The sequence below is a fragment of the Glossina fuscipes genome, unplaced genomic scaffold (genome assembly GCF_014805625.2).
Source record: "Glossina fuscipes isolate IAEA_lab_2018 unplaced genomic scaffold, Yale_Gfus_2 2, whole genome shotgun sequence".
NCBI classification, from domain to species: domain Eukaryota; kingdom Metazoa; phylum Arthropoda; class Insecta; order Diptera; family Glossinidae; genus Glossina; species Glossina fuscipes.
This window is the reverse complement of record NW_023998416.1, coordinates 29,751,844-29,779,338: the sequence shown is the minus strand read 5'-3', so window position 1 is coordinate 29,779,338 and position 27,495 is coordinate 29,751,844. Positions and strand designations below refer to the sequence as shown.

Below are 27,495 nucleotides of genomic sequence, written 5' to 3'. Positions count from 1 at the left end.
CTAAACGTTATTCCGGCAATCGATTAAACCTTAAGGAAAAGTGCTTTGCAATTATGTAATTCATTCTCTACTATTAACCTTTTCCTCGGCATCCAATAAAGCGATAAAAATTATATAAAAAATATTTTATGTTACCTTTGTTGATACTTAGAAAAACTCAAACCTTTTATTCTTTTTTGCTTTCTGTTCATCTTACGTTGTTACAGCCCTTTTTGGTTTATTGCTATAGAGTAAGGAGAGATGAAAGAGTTGAATTATGTTCAAATTCTTTGAACAGTTCAACTACATTTCTATATCTGGCTTGAGACTAATCTTTTAATACAACTAACCGGCATAAATATTATGTGAAAAAAGTAAATAAAGCGAAAAGCTGGGTTCAACGCGCACTTATTATGTGAAGCGTTAAGTTATATTTAGCTTTTGGTAAACAAATCTTGGATGCCATTATTCTACGCGAAAATAAAAGCTAAAGAAGAAAAGTACCTGTTTTGAAAAAGGGCATGTCAGTTAAAACAAGCAAGTGCTCTTTAGTGCTGTTCTTCCAGGTGGCGCCCACGCCTTTTTCCTCGGTATCAGCCAATCAAGTCCATAGTTTCAAAGCTACATTTTAACAATGAATGCGAACTATATACAAGATCGAAATTCCTCCGAATAGTTTAGGGACAGAGGGACGGACGCACGGAGAGGCTCAGATAATTTAAGGCGTGTAATCAATATTGCAAATGTAGAATTCCATTAAGAACAAGAGAAGAAATTCTACATCATCTTCGTCGCTCTTTTTGACACTCACTTGTGATTGGCTTTGATATAGCAAACTATTACGATTGACAACAAATGACAATAAATACCTGCGAATGGAATCTTGAAGTATGCTACTTATGGCGGCTTTTTACGCACCCTGAGATTACATGCGTCAAGTCCACAACGTCTTTGTGTATTAGAAAACAAAAAATAGGAAATAGGGCACTTTCCATTTGCGGCAGCACGAACGTAACATCATCATCGAATGTGTTCAACTATTCAGAAAAACATTTTCGGATCAATTTGACTAATTTCGATTCACCTCAAGTAAAGAACCTTAACTTTCGTTTAAGCGTAAAAGTTATTTTCATTAATAATTTATAAAAATGCACACACACATATGTGTTCCCTTTTTTATCGACATATTTCCCAATTTTAATAACAATTTAACTTAGCTTTATAAGGGTGAGTGTGTGTTTAGAAAAGCAAACGTAAATAAAATGTATGTAAATCGTTGTTTTTTTTTTTTTTTTTTCCTTTTCTATTTTTATTTTTTCTATAAATTTTTCACTCTCTCGTAAAGCATATGAAACGATTACATAGTAACTTTGGGTGTGTTTTCTTGAAAAGGTGTACAAAAAGAATAACATGTTAATGTGTATTAAATCAGAAATCTGCTTTGAGGATATTTTCGTTTTAAACACAAAGCCCGCACAAATTTGCTTCCATACATAAGCACATAAGCAAGTAAGTACAGGCAAACATGTACGCACATGACGACGAGAAGGCTTAGAAAAGCAAATGGAAATAAACTAATAGATTGGCATACGGTTGAAAAGCACGTACAATCATATGTATTGGTAGAGATGTTTACTTACTTATACATGTACATTTATATGGCTGTGTAAAATGTTGAAATTAAATTTTCATTTCTTAATTCATTTAAGTAAAATTTATTTACCATTCAATTTCTCTAAGAGATTAAAGGGCCTCAACTGCTGCGCAATCCAATTATGCTCGTCGAAGTGAGGTAGGCAAGTACACACAAGAGCAGGGTATAAAGAATGCATGAAGCAATTTAGTAAACATTTGATTTTGATAAGTAGTTCACTCTCATATATATATATATATGTTGGCGACTTGGCCTATTGCCAAAATTACCATCATCTCTAGCTTGGATCATTTGAAAATTCCTGTCAACATTTGTTACACTAAGCAAGAAGCAGGAATTTTAATTAATTTTTAACCTTAATTAAATGATAGACATTGACACATACAGATATTGTGCATATAAAAAGTAATTGCAAAGTCGCTTATAAAGGATGCTGCAGCTAGTTCTAAAGTATTATTCAATTTATACAAATGACTTGTCACACATTTTATATTGTTGCGTTGCATTGCAGCGTTCATACAATGATAAAATATCAGTAAAATCTTTTTTTTGAAGCTAATAATATAACGCCGCAACACATGTATGAGAATTTGAAAATAAACATATACGGGTTTCGTGAACATTAACTAATCCGCCCAAATTCCGCATTAGAACAATAATTTTCTGTAGCTAATGTTATTGTTATTATGTTTCCTTTTTTTTTTTTTTTTTGTTATCTGCTTTCATTTATATGACGGCTGATGGTGGTCTTTTTACTATTTGAACATTATTATGCTTAATCTCTCCCATGACTATTACTAATTAGTTTAATTAATATCTAATGTCGTGTACTGCATGTATGTACTACACAATGCTTGTGCGTCTACATTGGTTGCGCGCATATGGCTTGTAAGGATGTGCATTAGGATAGAGCGTTATCGGAGGCGTTCAAATACAGCGGGTTTATGGAATGATGGCAAGGCTAACTAAGCAGCTTGAATAGTTTTTTCGGACGGTGATTCCGAGCACAGTGTTCAGTTTCTCAACATTTTTTCTGGTTTTCTTTTTTGATTGTAATATGATCAATCATTCATAGAATGTCCACACAGTAACAGCCGGAAGCAAGCGAGGAAAAAGAACGAGGCAAGCAAATGGCCGAATCTTAGCAGACGTGTGTCCAATCAGTCAGTGTTACGCTTGTATCGACCCAAGTATGGTCAAACTGTGCCGGGATTACGATTCGCGAACATTCTCTCTGTAGTCCCGATTCTTATCCACTGAGCTACTCATTCGTGTCAGAATTGTATTAATTTTGTTATTCGGTTTCCAACAACTTTAGTTCATGTCCCGTTTTCATGTCTGCTTTTTCCCTCTACTCTCCTGTCGGCTGGCTCTCTTTCCGTTATTCTGGTCAATTTCTCTTGTTATCTAATTTACTTGACTATAGGCTTTCGTCCGTTGATCTACCTTTCGCTGAATCTGCGTAGCCATGTGTGATTGTTCGTTCGTCTGCTTCTTGATCCGTTTGTTTGTCTTTCCAACTATCCTGATATGGTTGATCGACACTGTAATTTCGTTTATTCTTCTCTTTAGCCTTCCCTCTGTTCACGCACGTATATTCTTTTTCTGTTCGGATTGGCAATTAAGCGTACCACAGGGCAGTGCAACGAAAGAAATTTGCAAGTAAATGTAACTCTTGCATAAATGCCCCTAATGTATCGTCTCTAACGAAAAATCCATATTATTTTTAAAAAGTGTCAACTTCCAAATGAGGGTCTTCTAAATTTCACGCCCTTTCGATTGTTTTTTTACAAGTTCAAATAGGGTTAGGCATTGTGCTTTTCTTATTTTCGAAACTCGGAAGTTCTTTAAACACTGCTTTTCCGTCGAAGACAGGAAACTTTCGGTGATTTGCTACTTGAAGTAAAAGTTTTTAGGCGCCGAAAATTATTCTTCATAGCCAAAAAAGTTAAGGCCCAATAGCTGGCTAAACTAATCTTAAAGATATCACAGGGCAGTATATTCACTGTCTTGGATGGAAATTTCTAGACAGTAGGAGTCTTTTCCTAATAGATACCTTGTTTATTGTTGAACATATTACTGAGAACAAAATGGTATGAATTGAAGTTTGTGTTACTGCCCCATAGAGAAAATTTTCCGGATCTGGCTTCCACACTGTGGATGTGGCCACATATTATCTATTTGCAAACATCAAAATCATGCTTGAGGGAAAAGACTTAGATCAAATGGCGAAATCATTACATTGGTAATCTTGATAAATTATTCTACAACCAGTTATGGCAATCACGACAAAGTCATCGAAATGTTGAAGATGTGTTAGAAGATGACTATGTATTGACGGCAAATGTCATTTTGTAAACGAGGATTTTTACGTTGTGATGGAACATACTGACCGCTGCCGCCGTTTATTAACCCTCAACAAGTTACGCCAAATATCATAAGTATTAATTGATATCCAATTTAATTAAGAAAAGTCTCGAATTTTTTCCTCGAAAATTGTTAACTACCAGTACATTATAGAACAATAGCATGTTTACTCTATTTTCGATTTATTTTCTCGCATAATTAATTTTATTATCAGTTGCTCATAATTAATATATTCTGTGGACATAATTAAATGTGTAAAAGGGTAATAATTTTGAAAATTGAAACCGATAATTAATTTAAGGTAAATGTAAACTGTTGATCATCATTTCGAATTTTACGTTAATTAGTTCAACAGCGAAATGCATTTACCTTTAAACGTAAGAGTAAAGCTTCGAATTGCATTTCAATTTAAAATTCCACTTTTTTTGTTTCAATAGTTTATTCTTGTAAAATCTTTTGTGGCAACAACAAAAAAATGTATATTACAGTATAACTTTTCAACTATAAATAAATGTATGATAAATATATTAGTCAATCCTGTGATAAAAGACTTATAAAATTAGTAGAATAACAGAATGTCATGCAACAAAAATTTTTAGAAAAAAAAAGGAAATGCACAAAGGCAAAGATATAAATGATTTATATTTTTCAATTTAACCTCCCCTTCCCTGTCAAATGCCTCAGCACACTTTTTTATCTCATCTTTCTTTTCCAAATATTTCTTCTTAATACTGTTCGTTTGTTATGTTGCACTCAAGTATAAAAACACGTTCCATTGTATACGTATTCCGTATGAAATAGTTTGTGACATTAACCTGCAAAACGTACTACTTAACCACGTAAAGTTTTCTTTTTTCTTTTTTATATTTCATATTCAAACCAAACTGACATTTGGACAGTTTTAAGAGCATTTATGTCAGTTGCTTAAAAAAACCAAAAAAACCAAAAAAAAAAAAAAAAAAATAAACCAAACTATGGATTCGTGAGAATATGAATATACTTTTGCATTAAATTTTTTGCGTAACCAAAAATACAAATGGTAAAGAAGAAGCATGTAAAGGACACGTATCTATATATGCACAGATATGAAGAAGGCCTTAAAACTATATGACAGCATAAATGACTTACTTTTTTAATATGGAAAATGTTCAAGGCATAAGCTAAAATCATATACTTAGCATAAAATATCTGAAGAAGAGCACTGTACCTGGTTGCAACATGCGCACGTACAAGGGATATGATTGCAGTGTCATAAGATGATCATAACATAAAAAAATTATTATCATAAAATTTTTATTTCTTATTCTCAGTACTATAGGACATAATTGTGCTGGCAGAAAATGGATAGACAGGCAGCTGGACATACAGGCAGACAGATGTTCTACAAAACAAACGGACCCACGGACACAGAGTTAACAGACAGATGTCTAAATATTTATTCAGTGGCATAAATAGGGAGAGAGGATTAAACAGACCAGCAGACGGATGAACAATTAGGTATCCAGGACAAAACTATGGACAGAAAAGTAAGTGGGTAAAAAATATTCGGGCTAAGCAGGGAAAGGGGAAGACAAATAATACAAATTCAACAAACACGGCAGTGTACTTACGTATTTATCCCAAGCTTAAACGTATTCTAGAAGCCGATAATCATAGCCAAAGTGTGCGGCCTAGAACGAAAATAACGGGCGATTTTAGTTCCTTGAAAATGGAGCAAATAGTTTCGATTGTTGCACAAGCAGATCTACGGGAAGGTGAATTGACATATAGCGAGAAGGACAAATAAAAAAAAGCAATCAGTAGGTAAACAGGACTTGTTGTCACCCATTGCTGGCTGCTTGAGTTATAAAAAATGGGACGGCTAAAGGCCGAATTATTGCCTTGTAGTGCTATTTTTTTTTTTATTTTTTTTTTATTCCTCATCTGATGGGTATAGAAATACATTGATAAATCGCAAACTATTGGCGATTGGATTGATGCGAAAATGGTGAACATTTCCGCAACAAGCAGGAGGACAAATTTTTAAAAATTTTTGCCCAAAAGAGCAGCAAAAATCACTCCGCCTAGAATTTAGCTCGTAAGCAATCTAATCATTGCTTCCTACTAAAGTAAATATATTATTAAACAAAGTACTTGCAGTATACAAAAATTAAAATATTGATTTGCTGAAAGTATACGTATTGCCGAAATCTTCAATTGCTCTCCACATTCATAAATTATAAAAAAAAAAAATATTTGTTTTACTTATTTATATATGAATAAGAGTATGTAAAATTATTGCTCTTGCTAGTAATTAATACTAAGCCTATTAAATGGTTTCAATTTTGAAAACCTAAAAATTAGATTTCAGTATCTGTAGAACTACATATGTGTAACATACTTATACATACCCTAAAAGTATTAATTAATTCGGGTATAAGGAATTTCTTTTCCCAGCCGCCGCATATCGATAAAAACCGTCGCAAGGATCAACAGATGCATAAATTGCTTTTAACATATAAGATGCTGCTCGCACACATTCACCCTTAAGGCAGTTTCCTGTATCCTAACAGTGGGCAGCAGCATAATTGATGACCAAAGTACTGAATTCAGCACCAGGTAATCAGCATATAATACTTGAAGCCGAATATTTGGCTTTGGATGTAATCTATTTTTTCGATGGTTTTCACCGCCAGAGTGATCTGTACGCACCGAAGGAGTCTCTCTCGCGTTACCATATCTAACTCTAAGGGATGATTTTTTCATACGTTTAAGTGGAACTTTGCAACCATTTGCCTCTTTTTTTTTTTAATGTGTATTTGACACACACACAAATTGTAAGGAATTAAATTTCAAAGAATTATTTATTTATTTTTATCAAAATGAAATGCAAATTGAATGCGAAAGGTACAAGAGCATCAAATTCACAATCGCACTAATAAAGTAACGGCACTGTACACTCACACTTGAAAACACGATACGAACAACGGAGTTGTTTGACATACAAATTGAAAGTTGTTACATTGGTGGGAAAATGAATATTGAAAAAGCCGTTATCAAAAACTGGCTCAAGTTTCTAGCGATACACGCTCTCTAAGGACGAACTTGAAGGAATAGATGATGGCCAGAGCCACACGTTATTCATAAAAACTGCTGTCCATAGCAATCGAGAGAGACAAGGTAATAATCAATAAAAAGTTTTTTCTAAAATTTTAAGTATGTCGAGTGGTGCAGTTGTGTGCGCGTATGTGTGCGGTGATGGCAAAAATCTCTCTTAAAATTCCTAATAAAATTGTAACGAACTTTGAAGAATTTCTTTTCACACTTTTCTACTTACGCATATTAACACATACCAGAAAAACAAGAAAAGGAAAGACATTTAGCTTTCGCTTTAAATAATTTTGGTACTGCGGATAACGCAGATAGCATCACTTAATGTTAAACTATAAACTTTGCTTTTTCGTAGTCATTTTATATGTAATCAATAACAATGACGTTGGATTTAATTATCAATAAATTGAGTTGATTAATGCGAACAGATTTTATTGGCAGTAATTTAATCATAAACAGGATAATAATCACAAGCATCAGCAACGCCATTATTCATGTAACGACGTAAAAGATAGTAATAAAACAAGTTATGAAAATATCGGTGATTTTGTTTTAAGTTTTTTTGCGTTAGTAGTCAATGAATTTTTACGATATTTCTTCGCAACTATCTTTGTGAGAAGCTTTGATTTTTATCGATACTGAATTTATTAAATCGAGCCTTGTGTAATATACTTTAACTTTGAAATAAATAAATTAAAATCACTTTATCTTGATTGTCATCTTGAGTTCTTTCTTATTGCTTTGGGTTCCTCTTATTCTAAATTTGCTTCTTACATAGCGAATAAAGCAACCATTAGTTCATGTTACATCATTAAAGTGAAGGTCATTAGGTTACGCCATCATGAGCATCAATACCATGAAAGAGCCTGCAAACCTTTTATTATTCCGCTTTTCCAGTCTCTTCCAAACTGTTCCTCAATTTCGTTGATATAATCATACAAGTGTGATTGTGGTAGTTGAAGAATTTCTATTATTTGAGGGATTTAAATGCAAACTTGATTAGCGACGACACTATTCCTGTAAAACTGGTATTGCTTTCATTTCAAACACGAACGCTAATGGCATGAAAGTGTTTTATGCTCATTCACTTAACACTTCGTAATGGTAAAACTTTCTGAATGCTTTAAATAGTTACTTTTCAACATTAGTATACCAACAAATGCTTTTGGAAGAAAAATTTTGTGGGAAGTTAAGCAGAATTGCGTTAAGAACTTCAATTTTATCAGAGATTTTTCATATACGAGAACCAAAGTTGTTTACCCGGTTCGGTCGGTCTCCCACCCACTCTTATTTTCTCTGTTTCGAATTAGTCGCAGTCTAAGTGCTATTATGAATTGTTAATCTCTTTACTAACTACAGTGGTTTCGGATCAAACTGTTGCTTGCACTTTCTCACTATTTGCGAAGTACAACGTCATTGAAATCTGCTCTACGGGACATCTTAAAGGCCTGGATTTTTATAAGATATTTTTGATTGACTTGTCTGCACATAGCGGGCAATATTGTTATCGGATTTTCGTGTTCAAAGCGGGAACAGTTTAAGAATTGTGCCCATAAATACGATCCTTTGTGTGTTTCCACAAAAAAATTCGTGTGATGAGAACTCCACGATTATTTCGACCAATACAAATCACCAAAACATGAAAGTGCCCGTCCGTGCAAAGCATGTTGTGTTGTGGCTTGTGGCACCGTCCTGTTGTAACCGCATATCTACAGCATCTATATTTCCAATTTCATGCACAAGCAAGTTAGTAATCATGTAGCTATTCCAATCAGAATTTGTGCCCCACTCTTGTCCTTTACATTGACTTTTTGGAAATGCAAGAGTTTTTCGGCACTTACTTTCGGATTTTCACTGGCCCAGACACAATAATTTTGTTCCTTGGCATATCCATCAAATGAAATATTAGCGTGATCATCAACGCGCTATCACTGCAGAAAATTCGATGCGAGAATGCGTCATCCAAACACTGTTCTCTGAGCACACATTCAACGTAGCTTCAGTACTTGATGAAGATGCAAATTCAAATGCAAAGTGCGCCGTAATGTGTCGTAACTTATGGGCAACGGTGTGCGCGAATATTTTCGGACAAGCGTGCGTTTCCACGATGCCTATTATATGTTTCAAGTAGAGAAGGGAGAAGTGGAAAAGGAGAGCGTTATGTCAGTTGAATTGCTTCGAATGTGATCTTTAACCGATCGTCAACGACAATCGCGTTTCAACAGCGGTATAAAGGAAGAGAAAATTTTGCATACTCTTAATAGTAAGAAAATAATAGTGATGACACGAATTGGAAGAAGAGCCGCAGAAGATCCTATCTTGGGAAAACCGATCTACACCTAAATTCATTTCTAATTCCCATGTAACAGAAACCTTTGAGGTTTTGTGGAATGGAGGATAAGAAATCACTTCGTCGATTAAAACAATTAAATGCCACAGTACTTGTAAAGTACTTTCCGCTAAGAAAGAATTTAATTCTTATCACTTATTGAAGAAAGAAAATCAGACCATACGGTCATTGTTATGCATACGGGACGATTAACATTCACATTCACCTTATCTTGCTTACCTAAACTATATTTTCGCGTTTGAAAGGATTTCGAACACAAGATTTGTGAGAAATGTGTTTTTTTTTTGCTCTTTACAAAACTTATTGTGTATACCTGTTTGGAAGAGATTTCACCGCTTACATGAATCACTGCTAAATAAGTCGCATGTGCCGTGTTCTTCGTTTCCTTTCTAGAATGCTTTCTGCTTATTTTCAATTTTCCTTTGCATACACAAACTTACTTAGTCTTATAACTAAACTTATCAAAATTTCCATAATTTACATAATATGCATGCAGCACATACAGTTTCTCCTCCTCTCTCCCTCCTGCACATGCGTCCACCGAGTGTTACCAAGTTACGATATTAAATTATTTTCAAGAAGAAAAAAAAATTCATTTAAATTTTTTATTTCCTTTTTTATTCTTCCAAATCCATATTATCGTATTTTCGTTTACGTATAATTCAGGTTGCTTAAGAATATTAGCACTAGATTGCAAGGTTAACGCAATTGTTCGTGTTAATCATATGCAATCATGCTCATGAACATTTTGATTTACAGCACCTTCAGGCATAAAATGTCGCACAAATGTTTGAATTTTAAATATTGCAACGACAAACGTGATGCTTGTTTAACTTAGATGTGGATGCTGGTGTCGATGTCGCACAACACATTGCGTCAGAATATTCTTACCCGCAAGCAAATAAAATAAAATGAAAATAAAAAATTTTATGGAAATTTGATGAAATTGTTCCGTTTACAATTTGTGCATGAAAAATTTCTATGAATGCTCCTGCAGTTGTGTATTTTATTCTTTATTTATTTCAATGCATTCATGTTCTTTCAATTTTATTTTTGTTCGTAATGAAATTAAATTTCAAGGAACAAGAAAAATCTGAAGAAAGCAAAGAATTAAGGATTCTTTTGCATGTAGCTTAAGTCCAGTTTTCTCACAGCAACAAGTAGGCACGCATCGTGAGTTGAAAATCACTTGTAAACCTGCCTTGAAGAATACGATAAGTGAGTTAAGACGAATGAACGATATCGCTACGTAGGGAGTCGCCATATATCCTTGAGCCAAATTACGTCAATCAGATTAGCTGGAAACTTGCAATCTATAAGTTCAAGCCAAAATGTGATGGGTAGGCAGCAGGTACTAGATGTGATTCTTCACCAAAGGATGAGGATGCATTCGTTTTGTCCAAACATGAGCAATGTCCACAAGGAAACTTCAGAGCACCAGAAAGGTGTATACATTCCTGATCAGCATCAAATTCTGAATCGATTTATGCACATCCTTTTCTCAGTCTGTCCATCTTGAAGTTTTTGCAAGTAGGTTGGCATTGAGAACGAGCCAAATCGGTCGAAGGACACGCCCACAATGCGAAGTGCACTTCTACGTTTCAAAAGTAATAATAATATTTTTTCTTTTGCTAATTTCTCATAAACTATAGCAGATAAATCTACAAAATTTGTGCGTATACTCTATGGGCGATGTTGCAATGCTTATACGATATACCACGCCTACTCAATATTATAGTGTACTAAACTTTCGTTTCTTTTAATGTCTTCATAAAGCATAGAAGCAAGCTTCAATATTTCCATAAAGTTAAAAATTCTTTGATCAGCTTCAAACTCGGAATGCACCTGAGCATATCCCTCTGTTCGTCTGTCCATCTGTCCGTCTGCCCAACTGTGTAGCAACTGTGGTGAACATTCTCTCTTTCGCAAAAATGAAAATATCGCCGAAAATTTGCAAAACAATTTAAAAACGGTCCAAACCGGTCGAAGGAAACGCCTATAACCCCCAGATACCTATGAAACAGACAGATCGCTACTTTCTTGTTGGCTGGTTCAAATTACATAATGAAATAGACTTTTTAAAGTATTTCCTGTCAAGAAAGTATTTTTTGAAAGTTTTTTTTTTGTAGTAATAACACCAATATCTATCTGTACGGCACCTCTAAGCTGTAAAAGATGAAATAGATTCATTCTCATTAAGTCAAGAATCGTAAGAGCGAATACTTTCCTATTTTTTACTAGGGCAAGTGATGTGTATTTAAGATTTTCCCTAGGAAAAGTTTACAGATCTTGAAAACCGCATAATATATTCTTGTTTTACTAATGAAACATATGAAAGTAAACAACAACAACACCGCAACGAGGCAATGGTCTTCAGCTCTGTGCGAAATAAAAATGCAAATTAATGCGTAAAATTATATCGCTTTAAAAAGCATTATGGCATTTTTATATTTTTCTGAAAATAATGGCACACCATAAAATACAAAGCACCCCAGCAATTTAAGATTCACATCCCCAAGCAGTAAGACAAATACGAAATACATGCAGATGTACACATATCTCGATATACATATGCATATGTACATATACAGAAATAAATTTTTTTCGTCTTTATAAGCAGAGCATGATTACGATGATTGCCGAACATTTAACAACTGCTCAAATTTGAAATATTTTATTTGTCGTAATTGAAACAAGGAATTACTTAATAAATATTGAACTAAAATTTAGAACATTTTCAACATTTCAGAAATTTTTCCAATTATTAATATACTTTCGTAAGTAACTCTGAGTGCATTGATTGAGTGCATAAGTAGAAATTTCGAGGATATGATTACCAATTAAATTATCCTGTGCATCATTCTTTATGGTAATAAATACCTGGAAAAAGTCTCTATTGACTGATTGAAATTGATTTAAGAAGTCTACATGTTTATGTGTTTCTTTACATTATCGTAAACATGTACATTGTAGCTGGTTTAATTAAAGATAATTTCATTGTATCTGTCAGTTTTTTTCTCTGCTTTCTTTTCTATGTTAAGCTATGGTCTGGGAATAGAAATGTAAGTATTTTCTCGAAATGTATTAAATAAACTATGCGATAATGTCATAAATTAAGGAAACCTTTTAACAAACAATTCAATTACGCCAAACGAAAGGTACAGAAGATGCCCGGATGGAGTTTGATGTACTTGTCATAACGTATGGGTGGCATACGTGTGCTTTTTTAATGAAATCATTTAGAGTCAACGATGTATTTATGAAAATTCTCTATATACCGGAAATTATATCATTTTGCACTTTGCGACAAGTGAGTGTAGAGTTCTCACACGTACATTTATACATATTGCGAGAATAACGTTTTTCAGCCGGGAGGTCAGTCACCGAGCCGACTATTGTTTTCTGTTCTGAATATTTGTTTTTGAAGAACCGATTGCCAAAGATATCTTGGGGTGGAAGCTCACCTGCTCAAACATGAGGCACAATTATGTAAGTGAATCTTTTGATTTAGAGTCCGAAAATGCCTTTGGTTTTATATTTTACACTTTATTTTCCCACATGGTAGTTGATAAAAGGGGGAAAGGGGGTGATCTTACTTAAAATCCGGTATATTATTCTAATCAGGCAAGAAGACTGGTTGTGTGGATTGCTCACGCCGGAAGGAATGCAAAACTTTTTTAAGGTTGAGATATCTAACTTTGCCAGATCTCAAGTGAAAGCAGGTCTTTTCAGCTTGGGCGCTTCAAACCTATCGTTAGCCTTGTCGGCTCATAACTGATTAAACCTAACTTAACGGTGCGTTGTGATTGTTTATTATGCGTTAATAGAAAATAATTCGAGCAATTCTCCCAGTATGGCGTTCTAATAACTGATAGTAATAAAATCGAAAAATATAGATGAATACCTGACCATGCTAGCGCCAGCCGAATTATTGGAGATAGTCGATCATTTACCTGGCGTTGACATAATTCCCACCTATATAAAAGCTGACAATATTCTTCTAATGAATAAGTTATGGTATCCCGTTACTCATAGAACATTATAATTAATCGATTTTGGTGCTTCTATTAGCTAAAGACAGAGAATATTTCAAAGAATACAGTGTTTATCATTTTCTCCGGGAAGTAATTCAGCTAAGACTTATCTTTACACCCAGTAAGTGTACATGGCATATATGCCTTGTTACTTATATATGTACATATATGTGTGCATGAAAGTTTTACAAAAAATGTACTGACGCTGCAGATAACAACCGCAGTATCTGACTTTTTGCGTCTCCTTACACGTGCATGTAAGCGTTATAACCAAATTTTCATATAAATTACATTATGGAGCATGATGACGATGATGATGATGATGTCGAGAGTTAATCATGCTACCGCGCATAAACATTCTCATCCATAATCTTATGTAGGCAGACAAATTTTCCTTTTTTTCTATTTACATTTTTTCCATTACTTTACGTTATAACACATGACAAACACAAGTCCTCAGCCAGTCAGTCAGTCACTCATTCATTTAGTCAATTTAGTCTGTCTATTAATTTTGGGTTTAGCTGCGTTGTCATTACTTGCCATTTACGGTTAAAACCTTATTTTCCATACTCTTATTATTCCTAGAGAGAAAAGTTAATTTATAACAGCAACGACGACAACAACAACAGTAACAGTAATGTGATGGACTTAGTTCAGCTACGTCAACTATTTACGAAGTAAAGCGTAGCCGAATAATGCAAAGGATGAGGATGACTACAATGACTTCATAGTGTAACAAAGTGTTCAATAGAAAGGCTCCCAACCAAACGATGTAAAGTATTGGTTTCTATTTAGCAAACTAAGAGTCCTTTCTGAAAATCTGCTTGTCGGTTAAGGTTTATTGTCCTTTAAAACGACAATAAATTCTATCCGCGGTCTTTTTCTCTCTCTCAATGCTTTAGTCAAATATTGCAACCATTTTCCGTCTGCTGAATGTAATAAATTTTTTATACCTTATGTACGTAGCTGCAATGTATCTAATAAAGACTCCACAGGGATCGAAATTCGAAGATAGACAATGAACCGTCCTTTGCTTGCATGGAATGTTCCGAATCCTTGTAATGATTTACATGACAAAATCATACTTGCTACACTTGCTTTCAAGTCAATTTCGTAGGTTAGCCGTGAAAACGAGTATGACAGGCTTAGACCTATGATATGAGCCTTAAAGGCAACAGACGTTTCCACATATATTTTAACCTATAATCTACGTTCTATATAAACGATCTTCTCTTCCATGTCTCAAAAAGTTGGCGAAAAATGTCAGTGGAAACTCATCCTCTCATCCTTTAACTCAATTATCTCGGACAAAAAAAGCAAACAAATAAGTAAATAAAAATTTACGGTGCTGAGTATCCAGAATTCGTCTTACAGTCGATAGAAATTTCTGATTTGTTATGATTTTCGTTATTGTGGCTGTACGGCATTGTGCTGTATTGCATAATACAATGACTTATTTAGCATTCTCATATGAGCCAATGAATGATGATAGAACCTGCATGCTGCTGGATGGGGTAAGCAAATATTTCACCCACAATTATTGTTTTCCTAAAATTGTGTACAATGTTTGTTTGCAAAATTGACTTGAATGTTGTCATTAGGTTTTGAATAAATTCATAATTATATATGGATTCGTATTCTAAATATGTGATATTGCGAATACATCGTATTTAGGATATTTGTGGGGAAGTGAGCTATAACATTTTTAGGTGGCTTGTCTCTTCGGCCTCTCTCTCTCTCTCTCTCTCTCTCTCTCTCTCTCTCTCTCTATCTATCTATCTCTCTCTACAGTAAATTTATCTGATTTTGGCCTCAATTGAATGCATTTATTTGCATATATTGGTTCATAATAATCAATGATTCAATCAAAAGCTAACAAATGTCAATCAATTCTGATACCATTCGCCGAAATAATTTGCACAATTCGCAAATTTCATTTTGCTTTAATAATCAAATACTATTAAAATTTTCAACTAGAATTTAATTAAATTAATTTTTACTTAATCCGAATTCAAAAGCCCTTAACCATTTGTTTAGGATATTATCGGTTAACCTTCTTTATTTGTACTTAATACCATAAACATTTTGAAATGAAATTCTTTAACCAAATAACTAAATCATTCATTTATCAATTTACCTTAAAGGAGAAACTTTGCAGTTTCATGCGTATTTTCCCCACACATTGCTTTACATTTGATAGCCAACGAATATTGTAATATTGCTTTAAACCCCATTAAAATATTCTTCAACAGCTGCTTCAACTCACTGAAATTATTGGAATTTCGTAAAAGTGAAAATAAACCACAAATTTATTTTTAAGAGAAATTAGCACAGCTTCAGCTCATATCTACTAAGAGGCCTTTATCGATTTTCTTAAGGAAAGCAATCCATTTAGTTGGCGCCAATGTTGATTTATCCTTTCAGATATCCAATTACAGGTTGAGCGATAAGTGCAACGGCGTAACGAAAAAAAATTAATCTACACAACAAGTTCCCTGATCATCTTTATTCGCCTCTTTTGAGCTCTGATAGACACGGTTCCCAGTAACCAGCTGAATTAAATCGAAGAATGTGTTTGAAAATAGACAGAAAAAATAGACGGAAAAAGTTCCTGCCAGCTTCCCGCTAAACGAGCTCCTAACTTGAAGGAAACAATACCCAAGCTGAGTGCTACGCTACGTAGCGGTAAATGTCTACATCAAAACACTATCTCAAAATGCTACCACAATTTCGGACAAGCTGACGCAATTAATCCAAGAAATACTGACCGCTTCATTTCTCTCTGATAAACTCTATAACTTCAGCAAGGTCTTGGCAAAGTGGATGCTCAAGTTGCGCTCTAATCGACTAAAGACTTAAGGAGATAACGATAGACAGTCTATTTTGCACAACTATGGCGCGGAAATTGATGATTTGCAACCTGTCAATTAGACTTAGGCCTGCCGTAACTCGCTGTAACATGCAGCTTTCGTAGCCAACCGCCGGGGGAAATCGAGCCTACAAAAATAACATTCTGTACGTATATTGAAATAAAGATAGGGTTGCGCAAATTGATTATCCAAAATTAGCTAAATACGTCAAGAAGGGATTCTATATGAACCAAGAAAGAAAAAAAGCTTGAGGTCAAATTTCTACCGCATTCAAGGCACAAGATAGGTGTTTCGCTTGAAATTATCACTCACTTGGATTAAACGTTGTAGTCTTGAGATTTTTGAAATCTTAAGGACACAACTGACCTGACTGAATGTTATGTTAAATAGCCGATTTTCCAACGAACAAATTTCCAAAACGAAAACCCTTCGTACGCACTTGTCATCCGATTTGCCCGCCGAGTTAAATTTAGTCTTAGAAAGGTAATAAATAATAATTTTGTAGATAGCTATTGGTAGAATAATAAAAATTATAATAAAAAATGTATTTTCGAATATTTTCAACACCGGAATCATTCTCGAGAAGAAGATTTATTTTACTCTACAACCCTGTGTCTAGTAAAATACGAGGTTTACTCTACATTCACATATATCCAATGAAAAACGGGGCTTGCTCTACATTCCTCTAAATAATAACACACGTGGCGGTTCTCGAAAATACTAAGCCTTGTACGATTAAAGACTTATCTCGAATTTCTGACGAGTTCTCGAATTCTCCACTCAATTCTCGAGTGCTCCATTCATTGCCATTTTTCGGGGCTCTAAAGTTAAGAGTAAGTTTTTAAGAATCAGGACAACAAACAAAGATCGTGACCTGAAGCTATGTTGACAATGTTCTTATTTGGAAACGCTCTCAAGTGGGTATAAATACCTTCTAGAGACATCCTCTAATTTAGATTAAAAAACTTGCGGCGAGGAATACATTATAATTATCCAGCAGGGAGTTTTTGACACAAATGCACTTCTTCTGGGGCTTAGATTAAACCCCTTAATATAAAAGAAGATAATTTTACACAAAAAAAAAATTTTTCATTACATTCTACGATGGTTTCCTCCTTAATATCTCTTGAGAAGAACAAATATGACTGATTTGCTCAACATTTTTTGTTGCTATTGTCCTTTCAACAGCTACCTTCATAACACATTACATAACATTCTGAGATTCATATTTAGTTAATTTTAACCTTGAATTAATTACTTTCACCTGAAAACATGTTACAAAAATTTCTAAAAAAAAGCCTAAAGGTTAACATGGGTTTATAAAGAACATTTTACGTTGTACTCGTTTTAAAAGCTCTTCAAAACACATATACATTTATTAAAAATAAAAAAAGGAAAAGGTACAGTTGAAATTTTTTGTTTTTGAAAATGTCAGGAAAGTCAACATCAATTAATTGTAACGAACATGTTATTCAGATGCTTTTCCTTTTTTTAATTTCGTTTCTTTTTTTTTTTTTTTTTGCTTTTGAAAAGGAAATGAATAAAAACAAGTAAGAAAATTATATTCGGCTGGGGGCGAATCTTTTGTACCCACCAGCTTTATCCTACCAAAGGTTGAAAAAAAGATGAAAAAACTGATTTCTATATATAGAGTGGGAGTGGCGCATATTTCCAATTTTTGTAGAATGTACGTAGAAACTTTTATTGTCGGTATATTGTAGTTTCAGCGCACATCTCAGCAAAAGGCCATGAAAGCATAGGTATTCCCAGCTCATGTTGGCGTGTTCTTTGTCCGACTCAGCCCATTTTCAACACTACGCTATGGACATGAAATTTTATTGCCTTTGCCAAATTTGAAGCGGATAACATCACTTCTGGGGCCACAAGAAAGCTTGTCGCACATATTGGACAGATGGAAGGGCGGGCAGATGGAAAGACGATCAGATGGAAAAATGAGTAGACGGACAGATGAACAGATGAACATACAAGAGTATACATATTTTATGGGATCCCTGAAGTTGGCTTCTAACTGTTGTAAAATTCTTCAATAAAATAAATGAAATTTTCAGACTGGATGGGCGTAAACGACCTTTTCTAATTCTTTTCAGATACTATAGGGTCTTCCCCGAGGTTTTCATAGTTTCTAAGCAACGAAAGAAAAATCACTTCTTTTTTTGCGAACGAAAATGTTCTCGATTTATGTGATGCTACCAGCCTTCGTCGATAACTTCCTATCTTATATGTTGTTTGAATCCTTTATATTTATTTTTACCAGCGAAAGAATGTTTATAATGGACATAACACAGATAAATAGACGGATGGAGGGACAGATGGACATGCTTAAATCGGTTTAGAATTTGGTTTGGCAGCTCAACAATATATGTACTCCATGAAACCTTGCAAGCGTCCTTCTTAATGTTGCAAACGTTTTGCCAAAATCAGTATATCTGCGCCCTGGGATGGTGGGTAAAAAAAAAAGCGAAACGGATTTCATGTTAGTTAATGCCTTCTGGTAAACGTGTACACATGCATTCTTCTAACTAATATCAAGTTTTGTCCTTTCAAACTTTGGCAACTTTTCAAGCTTTTGTGCGACAAGAAAAACTTAAGTCAAAGAATTAAAAATTAATGGACTCTAGACTTCGCGTCATTTCGTTGCTTCGCTTTTTCGAAAACAAATTGCATCCATCAACTTACGATAGCACTTTTTCCCTTGCCGAGGTTTATTTCAATTTCATGCTTATTGCTCATCTTTTGCGCAGCTAAGAACTTGTGTTTATTTTATTTTTTATTTATTTATTTTTGATTTTTTTTCCTATCAACTTTCTTTGAATACTTGTAGTTTTAGTTTCTATTTTTATTTATTTTTTTATTTTTACAATTGAATGCTAGTTTAATATGTATTGAAGGCGACATATTTTATTTATGGTCGTTATGGTTCGATTGAGGACAAATCAAATGAAGAAAAAAATAAAAACAAAGGCAAAAACAAAAGCAAAGAAATCCAAAGAACGTTTTCTAGTAGAAAAAAAAAGAAGGAAAATAAAAAGAAATAATAATAATAATAATAATAATAGATTGCCTCTGAAGTTTATAGTGAGTATCGTTTAATATAACATCATAAAACACTTAATGTGGGCGTATGTTTGCGTATAAGTGTTATTCGAGCATATTCGTAATTGTCTCATCCTTAAATCAGCATCGTTCACATCACCATCATTTCTAGCATTCATATCCATTATAAAAGCTGACGTACAGTTCATTGCTTTTATTATTTCTTGGCAACTGTAGCCATAAATTTTCATTATATTACTTTTAATTTTATAAAATATTATGCATAACGTTTGTTTTTTACGGTTTTCTAATGTATCTCGAGGATTTGAAGCATTTTTTTTCTTCTCTTCTTTGGCGAAAAAAAGACCGCAAAATAAAAAAGAGTGATGAGACAACATCTTAAGCTCAACCCATATGTAGTTTTGTTACTTAAATAATTTTATTAGGTTTCATGTTTTTTTTTTTTTTTTGCTTCTTTTCTCTTTTGTGTTCATTTAATCTTCTGGAACAGTGCTTTCAATAAGCCTTAAAATAACGTTTGAGGTTTAGTAGATGTATACTTAAATATCGAAATATAAAAAAAATAAGTAAGAACATTATCTGTGGCAACGCCAACTCTTATATATCCTACACAACTATGCATGGTACAGTCATTCGCTTGTCTTGGTTAGATTTTCTCTCCATAGAAGAGCTTGCGTTTCTTGATAGCGCCATATATGACCAAGAGAAATAGACCAATGTGACCCAAACTCATTAACATTAATGTTCTTCCCGACACGCTACCATGCATTAATTTTCACCATAGAATATTCGTAGGAAGCGTTTTATGAGAACTGGTTCCAAAGGTAGTACTACTACTTGGCGAAAAATTTTCAAAATTGCAATTTTCGAAAAGTTCGTTATATGGGGAGTGGTAGAAAAAATGGACCTATCCGAACCATTTTCAATAGCATTCATCCTTGGTGCAAAGTATGTCTGTGTACCAAATTTCATCGAAATATGTGTTAAAAATCCCGACCTGCAGCTGGGAGAAAAAATTATCTGGGTAGACATCAGACGTACAGATACACAGACAGGCTTGGATCGATTTAGAAAATGCAATTGACTCGATTAGTATAATATAAGTTGAGTCTATCTTAAGCCCTTGTGGGTGTTACATACGTCCACACTAACTTAATACACCTTGTACCATACATGGTGTAGGGTGTAAACATGTAGAAAACGTAAAAGCCGCATAAACTAGTAAATTTACGAGCTTGACGTAATACAATAAACTAAATACCACATCATCTGCAAGAAAGAAGTTATAGTCGTTTTAAGGTGAATGTTGGTTACTCGGCAGCTCAGTGAAAGGGAAGAATTTTTTTTCCTTTAAATAAAGGTTTTGGTTTTTGGGGCTTCTAACATCATTTTTAGCTAACTAAAAACGATAATCACAAACTCTATTATTTACAGATTTACAGACTATTTGTTAACATTTTTTTATTTATTAAGCAGTTTTTATGGGCGTATTATGCCTTCTTTCAAGTTTAAGCACTGGCTGTGTGGCTTTTTTACATATCTCTTCCAAGAGGACTTTGCACGGTGGACGGACAGGCGGACAGATATCGACGTTTAATTAACTTAGAATCTAACTAAGAACAAGAAAAACATATAATTTGAGATTTAAGGCTACTGAAGCAAACTGCGAATCTGGACAGCTCGAGGGCTACAGATTTTTGTTCTTGCTAATCTGCGCTGAAGTGATTGTTTATCTTTACGAGAAACAGATGCTGTATGAGAAGAAAAAAAAAAGGTAGATATTGAGACAAGTAAGGAAGCTACATTCGGATGAGGGTGAATAAAAAAACATTGATATTCTATAATGATGAGTGGGCGTGTTCAATTTTGTTTAATTAAAGACAATATTTTTTCGTGGGAAGAACGTAGAGAATAGTATTCAACGTTCTTAATTAGCTTATGAGATATGAAGATTTGATCACTGGTAACTTTGTGTGTAGAATCTTCCATGAGATAAATCAAGAAACCTACAGTCTTTCCATTTTTCAAACCGATCTGCATAAATGAGTTTGCAATTCCACAGAATTTGAAATCGATATGCCGATTTTTGTGGGCATCGCACATCAACACAATTACGCAGAGGGACATAGGGATGGACGTGGCTAGATGGACTCAGAATTTGAAGGCAATCATGAATATATCTACTTTATAGAACTCGTGAAGTTTCACTTTGGGCTGGGCTTTGCCGACATTTTGACAAACTGAGTATAATCCCGTACTTCAGTGATGAGGTATAAAAAAAGGCATGCCACCGAATTGTTTATGTACAGATGTACAGATATTTTTCTAAACCTTTAATCTAAATGTCTCACTTGCCAGAACCGATTGATTTCGTTTTCTGAATTTCTTTACGTAATAATGTCAAAGCACAGGATTGAATCATAACTGTATGCATTCACACACATTTCTCTAATAATTGGTGTTAACAACATTAAATAACAACATTTTTTATTCATTGAGTAATAAATAATGTATTAAAAAAGGCAATTCATACTCTTAATGGAAGTCGCAATAAAAAAGTACTTAAAATTCTTCTTAATAAAGCAATTTGAAGTTAAATGTATATGAAAATAATTTCATTCCGCTACTCAACACATGCGTAAAAACATATAAAGAGACAATTTTATCGTTTTTTTTATATTATTAGTTTTATTGAATTGGAGCCTAATCTGAGAAATATTAGGGTAAAAATGTGGATTAGCAAGAATCAATATGATTGACCGACATCCTTATCGAAATTTCGAAAATTATTTCCAATATTCATGTCCGGTACGCACATTTTCCTCGCTGACAGCTCGCATCATTTGTTGGGGATTTTCCATTGATTTCTTTTTCGGCGAAAATTAATCTTTTCCCTCCTCGTTTAAAAGATAATCGACTTTGCACAGGTCACCAAATCCTATAAACATATTTTTGAAAAAATTTGTAATACACCGCATTGCCGTAAACGATATTCCCTGAACGACATTTGTCGGTGTTTTAGTAACAGAGGCTAGTGCTAAAAACTAAGTTCATCGCTAAAAACAGCAAAGAAAGAAAAAAAAAGCAAGCAATTTGTTCAGTCGTCAACTGCTTCATTTTAAAGTCATTCGAAATTTCTGTCAGTCAATGCTTAAATACTCTCAGGATGGTTGGTTACGAATTTTGATAGAATTTTAAAATTTATAAGAAAATACGAGCTTAGCCAAAGAGATTAAATTCTCATTTATTTTTTCCTGCTCATTCGTGCGTGCATGTATTTGTAAAATAACCTTCCGCAGAACTAAGCAGTCATTGTATAAATTATGCCTAAAGTGAGAACAAAAGAAAATCAATAATTTTAAGAGAAACAAAATAACATACATCCACCGACCGTACACTCGGTCTTGCATGTATTGTTTACAATATCTATCTTTACTTATAGAGCATTCAGTGTAGAAGAGTAGAAGGGGATATAAAAAAAAAAATAAAGTCTTCCAAGTATCTTTAATAAATCTTTAAGTACAAATTCACTCAAATGAATTCATTCGATTTTAAAATTTTGCATTAAAATATTAATTAACATAAAGCGGGATGCAAGAAGCAAAAATCCTAAGAACTGATATTTTGATAATCTTCGACAACGTTTCAAATTTGCAAGTATATGTAAGTCAGCGTAATTATCGTTAACCTTTACTATCGCTAAGGTTGTCGCAATTTTTCATTATCATTCATTGTCCCCATCGTCAACGCGAAAATGCTGCATAATGCTTCTACGAAAGCAATCAAGCCACAATAATTTCATCTTTTGACAATTTGTCATAACTATTCGCTCGTTAACAAAAATTGTGGTAGTCACGGTGTATACAAATGGGGTTCAAGCAGCAGTAATAAGTAAAACTGGCGCACAAACCTGCACACGCAGATAGATACACACTTATTTATGGACAGGATGGGAATCGCTGCCTATGCATAGATACCGACGGCTGCTGTTGCACTCAATAAAACGAATGAATAAATGAATGAATGTTAAAAGGAAACTTGTAAACTGCCAATACATCATTTACGGGTATTAAATACCTTTACAAAATCCTAAAAGAATAGAATAGACGAGATTCTGTGTATGCGTGTGTGTGTGTGTGTGTAACACACAGCGGAGCGTTGTACTGAAAGCTTAAAACGTAATGTATGGGCCATGCTGGCATGCTTGCCATGGAATGGCATCAAACGCAAATTGTTCTCATCGTTTATTTTTTTTCTTTTTTCCCTATTGGGAAACCACAAAATCTTTGCTTACCGTTACATACCATTTTGAAAAGGGAAAAATGTCATTCTTCTGCGGAAACGAGAAAAGTAGGTAGAGAAAGATCATTAAGGTTAGCTTGTATGTCGATTTGATTTGTTATAACTTTTAATTCGCCAAAGTAGATGTACAAAATTTCACTTCGGTTCCTTATAAAGATTAGTTTCGTTCATAGCATACACTCGCAACGCGCTTATTTACTTAACTCTTGCTTAGATTACATGTTGGTCAAAAATAGTTGCATTCAAGCTAACATTTTTGTTGAGTCTGCCAAAAGCTTAAACTACACAACGCTTTTGACGCTTCTTTAAAAAATTGATAATACATTGTTACGAAATGCTTTTCTCGATAACGTGGGTATCAGCGGATCGTGGTGGATCATAAATAAACCAATTTTTGGAAGCAGGCTTTAGGGGTAGGGGGATTGTTTGCAATTTACTTATTTTTAGACGGAAGTAAAAGATTTAGCGGAACCTACCGATTATGAAATATTCAAGGTTTTAAAATTTCTCAGCTTTAATTCTTCTTCCTTTTTAAGGACTTTACTATCTTCTTCTTTGTTTTTAACGACTTTGCTATACTCTAATGCTTATTGTGCACACATATCGGTCTTGAGCCCGGTGAACTAGATTTGGTGCATCTCTTGCTATGAAAAGATAAGCAAGAGACCTACAACTACACACTTTTCTTTCTCTTTTCCTCTTTTCCTTTGCCCAAAGCACGAGATTTACTGAAATCATGATGTTAAAGTCCTTCGGACACCGTTTCAATGCAGCCAAATACTTTTTTGTAAGTCCTGAGTCTTAAACAAGCAAAGTTTAAATAAATATTTTATAGGAAGGGATTATTTTTTGAAACTTCCTATTTATGTAAACATTGTTACCAAAAAGCAAACCTTTTTATGACAACGATGTCATATATAAGATTGCATTATCAAAAAAGAGATTTGACAAACAAATTGATCGGCAAGAAATTTGGTTTATATATCGGGGCTCCCATATAAGCGGAGACTGTATTCAGATAACGTATGAAAATCGCAAAATGATGAATTTTTCAAGCCATTGCTTGCTTTGAGCTCTGCTATTACAGCGTGCAGGAGTAGCTAGGTTTTAATGAAATCCTCCCTAAGTCCGAATTGAAACTGAAAATCAACAATAAGTGAAAAATTTAAATTTTCCGTTATCTTTTTTATTTGATGTAACACAAAAGTTTCTCTGCGTCCATGGAGGCGTGGAGCCATGGATTTCACTTCATTGAATCAAACCATAACATATCAGCTGTGCACGGATATTCAGCCTTATCGTCGATAATAACGGTTCGCCTACTCTGCATTGTGGCTATGGATATGGAAACCCATTCGCTGTTCATCACTCCTAGTCACTATCTTTCAAATTAAGCGGAAAAAGTACGTTCACACGAAGAAGACACGGGCTGTTGAACGCCCTACTTACTTACAGTCTGTCTTAGAAAACAACGGAATCAACTTTACACGATTCATTGAATATATTTTGTACCACAATTGACGTAGAGAGCATGAAAATTCTTCTTTGTTTAACGCAATCCATTATTGTTATCACATAGCTGAACATAGATTATTGCTCACAGCCAATTTATGTTCCTCTTACTCAATTACCATTCGCAGTATTATTGGTCAGCATTATTTTGCATTTATTGAATGGCTGATAGAGATGAACGAGATGATTTCGCAGGAAAAGGGTAATTACTTCTTTATGAAAATTGACAGAAAGTGTGTGGAGCAAAATTGAGAAGAAATTGTCTGGAAAATGGCAAAAGCCATCCGATACATCTAATATACATTGCAGTTAATACCGTTTCAGTTCGTCTTGTTTCTCTCTTCTTCTATTCATTTGATTGATATATTTATGTGTATTAGGGTATGCCTGCACATGCCCAAAGTAGTGATATATTTTCATCAATAAATCGATTCTCAGCATGGATAATGCATTCACACGTTGCGGGAATGACGTATAGAAAACTAACCCTTCACACGAAAGCCTTCGCAAATCATTTATTAAACTGAAATAAGCAACCTTCATTTTGCCCTCAACGTGTTGGCCTAACACAAACCTAGGCGTATATGTGCATAATCAACACTAGTGTGATACAAGCATTATTCTAACGAGATATCGCACAAATCACAAAACCATTAAGTGGTTGCAAAGAGAAAAGAAAATGTCAATCATCAGGTTATCCTTTTACTCATTTTATTCTTTTTTCTTCCACTAGTGAAAAAGCGTGTCTTTATGTCTTGGTCGCTTTATACAAAACTGGATCTATAGTGTGAAAATGCAGTACACAATTTGAACAAATAAAATATATAATGAGTTTATCATGTCGTTCGCAACGCGTTCATATGCAATGAATCGAAACCGCATGAGAATTGAATGCAAATCCTTGTTTACAATAGTGCCAAGTTCAAAATATTCGTCCCTGGACACAAGACATACATACGTAAAATGTGTGAAATGGGAAATAAATCAAGCAAAGCCAGTAAGAGAAATTCAAAATGAAATTGAAGGGCTAATCATGCTTTTGACCGAACATGTGAACTCTAGTGAACAATAAACTTTGTAGCGATATGCTTTGAGAAAAGCTCGAGCTCAATCTCTTCAGCCGCAAATCCTTAAAACATGTTGAATAAAGTTCCCGTTGCACTTTGGATTGGACGATTATTTGTTTATTTCATTTTTAGAACCTTGTCGATTAACGACTGATATATAGAATAAAGAAATGGACCATCGATAGCTTACTGATCTGAATTTCCTCCCAAGTTTTTCTAGAAGACTTTGTCTAAATGAAAAAATACTATTGAAGAGCCGACTTCTTCAAGGTGGATGATGCTTCAGTTGCGATTTTGTCTCGTGCTATCCACCAGGTCCTTTTGAAGATGCTTCAAAAGTTTGCGGATTAGCTAGCGGGAAATTTCTACAGCCTAGGCTTTGTAGATTTTCCAACATCGAATGAAATGTATTTCTTTGCATGCCAAAGGCCGAAGGCTTACGTTTTAAATGTAAGCGATAATCGGTGTCTTTCAAATATTAGGACAATCCTCCATCGCATAGAGGGTCGCACTATCCCTGGAGTGGTAGCTGTTAGTGAGTGCGTATGGCCCAAACTTTCGCTCTGGCCAAGACAACGACTAAGTACCAGCTTAATTTCATCCACACCACCAAACACTCCCGCGGTGACCATTTGCTGCTGCCATAACTTCAGCGTTCTCATACATGCATTCTGCAAACAGTATCAACAGCAACCATAGTACACGCTATAAAACTGTTGGATTCCTCGCATTAAGTAGCAAAACTACACTGGCATTTGTAATTTTTTTACTTGCTCTTTGCTTTACCGTGCTCACACGGCCAAGGCTAAGGAATACGCTCAGCGACAAATTGTGATATGGCTCCCATCGCTATGAATCGTGAAGCCACACTTGAGACAGCCGCTTAACCGCTTAAGAATTATGGTGCCAAGAAGCCAGAGTCCGCCAGAGCTGCTGAGCCGTCATTTTCTTGTTTGCACATTATTAAAATATATTGTAATGGATTTAGAAACATATGAGAGCAACTTTTTCAAAACACTTATTGCTCTTTTGTAACAATAATTTCGTGCTCACAAAGTATAATAGCATCACCGTAGGATCATAGAAATATTTCCTAATTGTTTTTAAGTTTCTCTCTGCAAATCTCTTATCCTTCTAGTGCGTAATTACTATCTCAAAAGAATAGTTAAATACTAATAGCAGTTGGTAATGCAGT

At 34.3% G+C, this 27,495-nt stretch overlaps 1 protein-coding gene across 2 annotated transcripts in view; it reads right to left on the bottom strand.

Annotated features, from left to right (window-relative positions):
- LOC119633014 (cytosol aminopeptidase-like) overlaps positions 1–27,495 on the bottom strand; it is a 185,165-nt gene that overhangs the window by 142,763 nt on the left and 14,907 nt on the right. The window contains exon 2 of one of the 2 annotated variants that reach the window (XM_038026206.1): positions 5,611–5,670. The exons of the other annotated variant lie outside the window; for it this stretch is intronic. The gene's annotated coding sequence lies outside the window, so the exon portion shown is untranslated. The remainder of the gene's footprint in view (positions 1–5,610; positions 5,671–27,495) is intronic. 2 annotated transcript variants of the gene reach the window in all.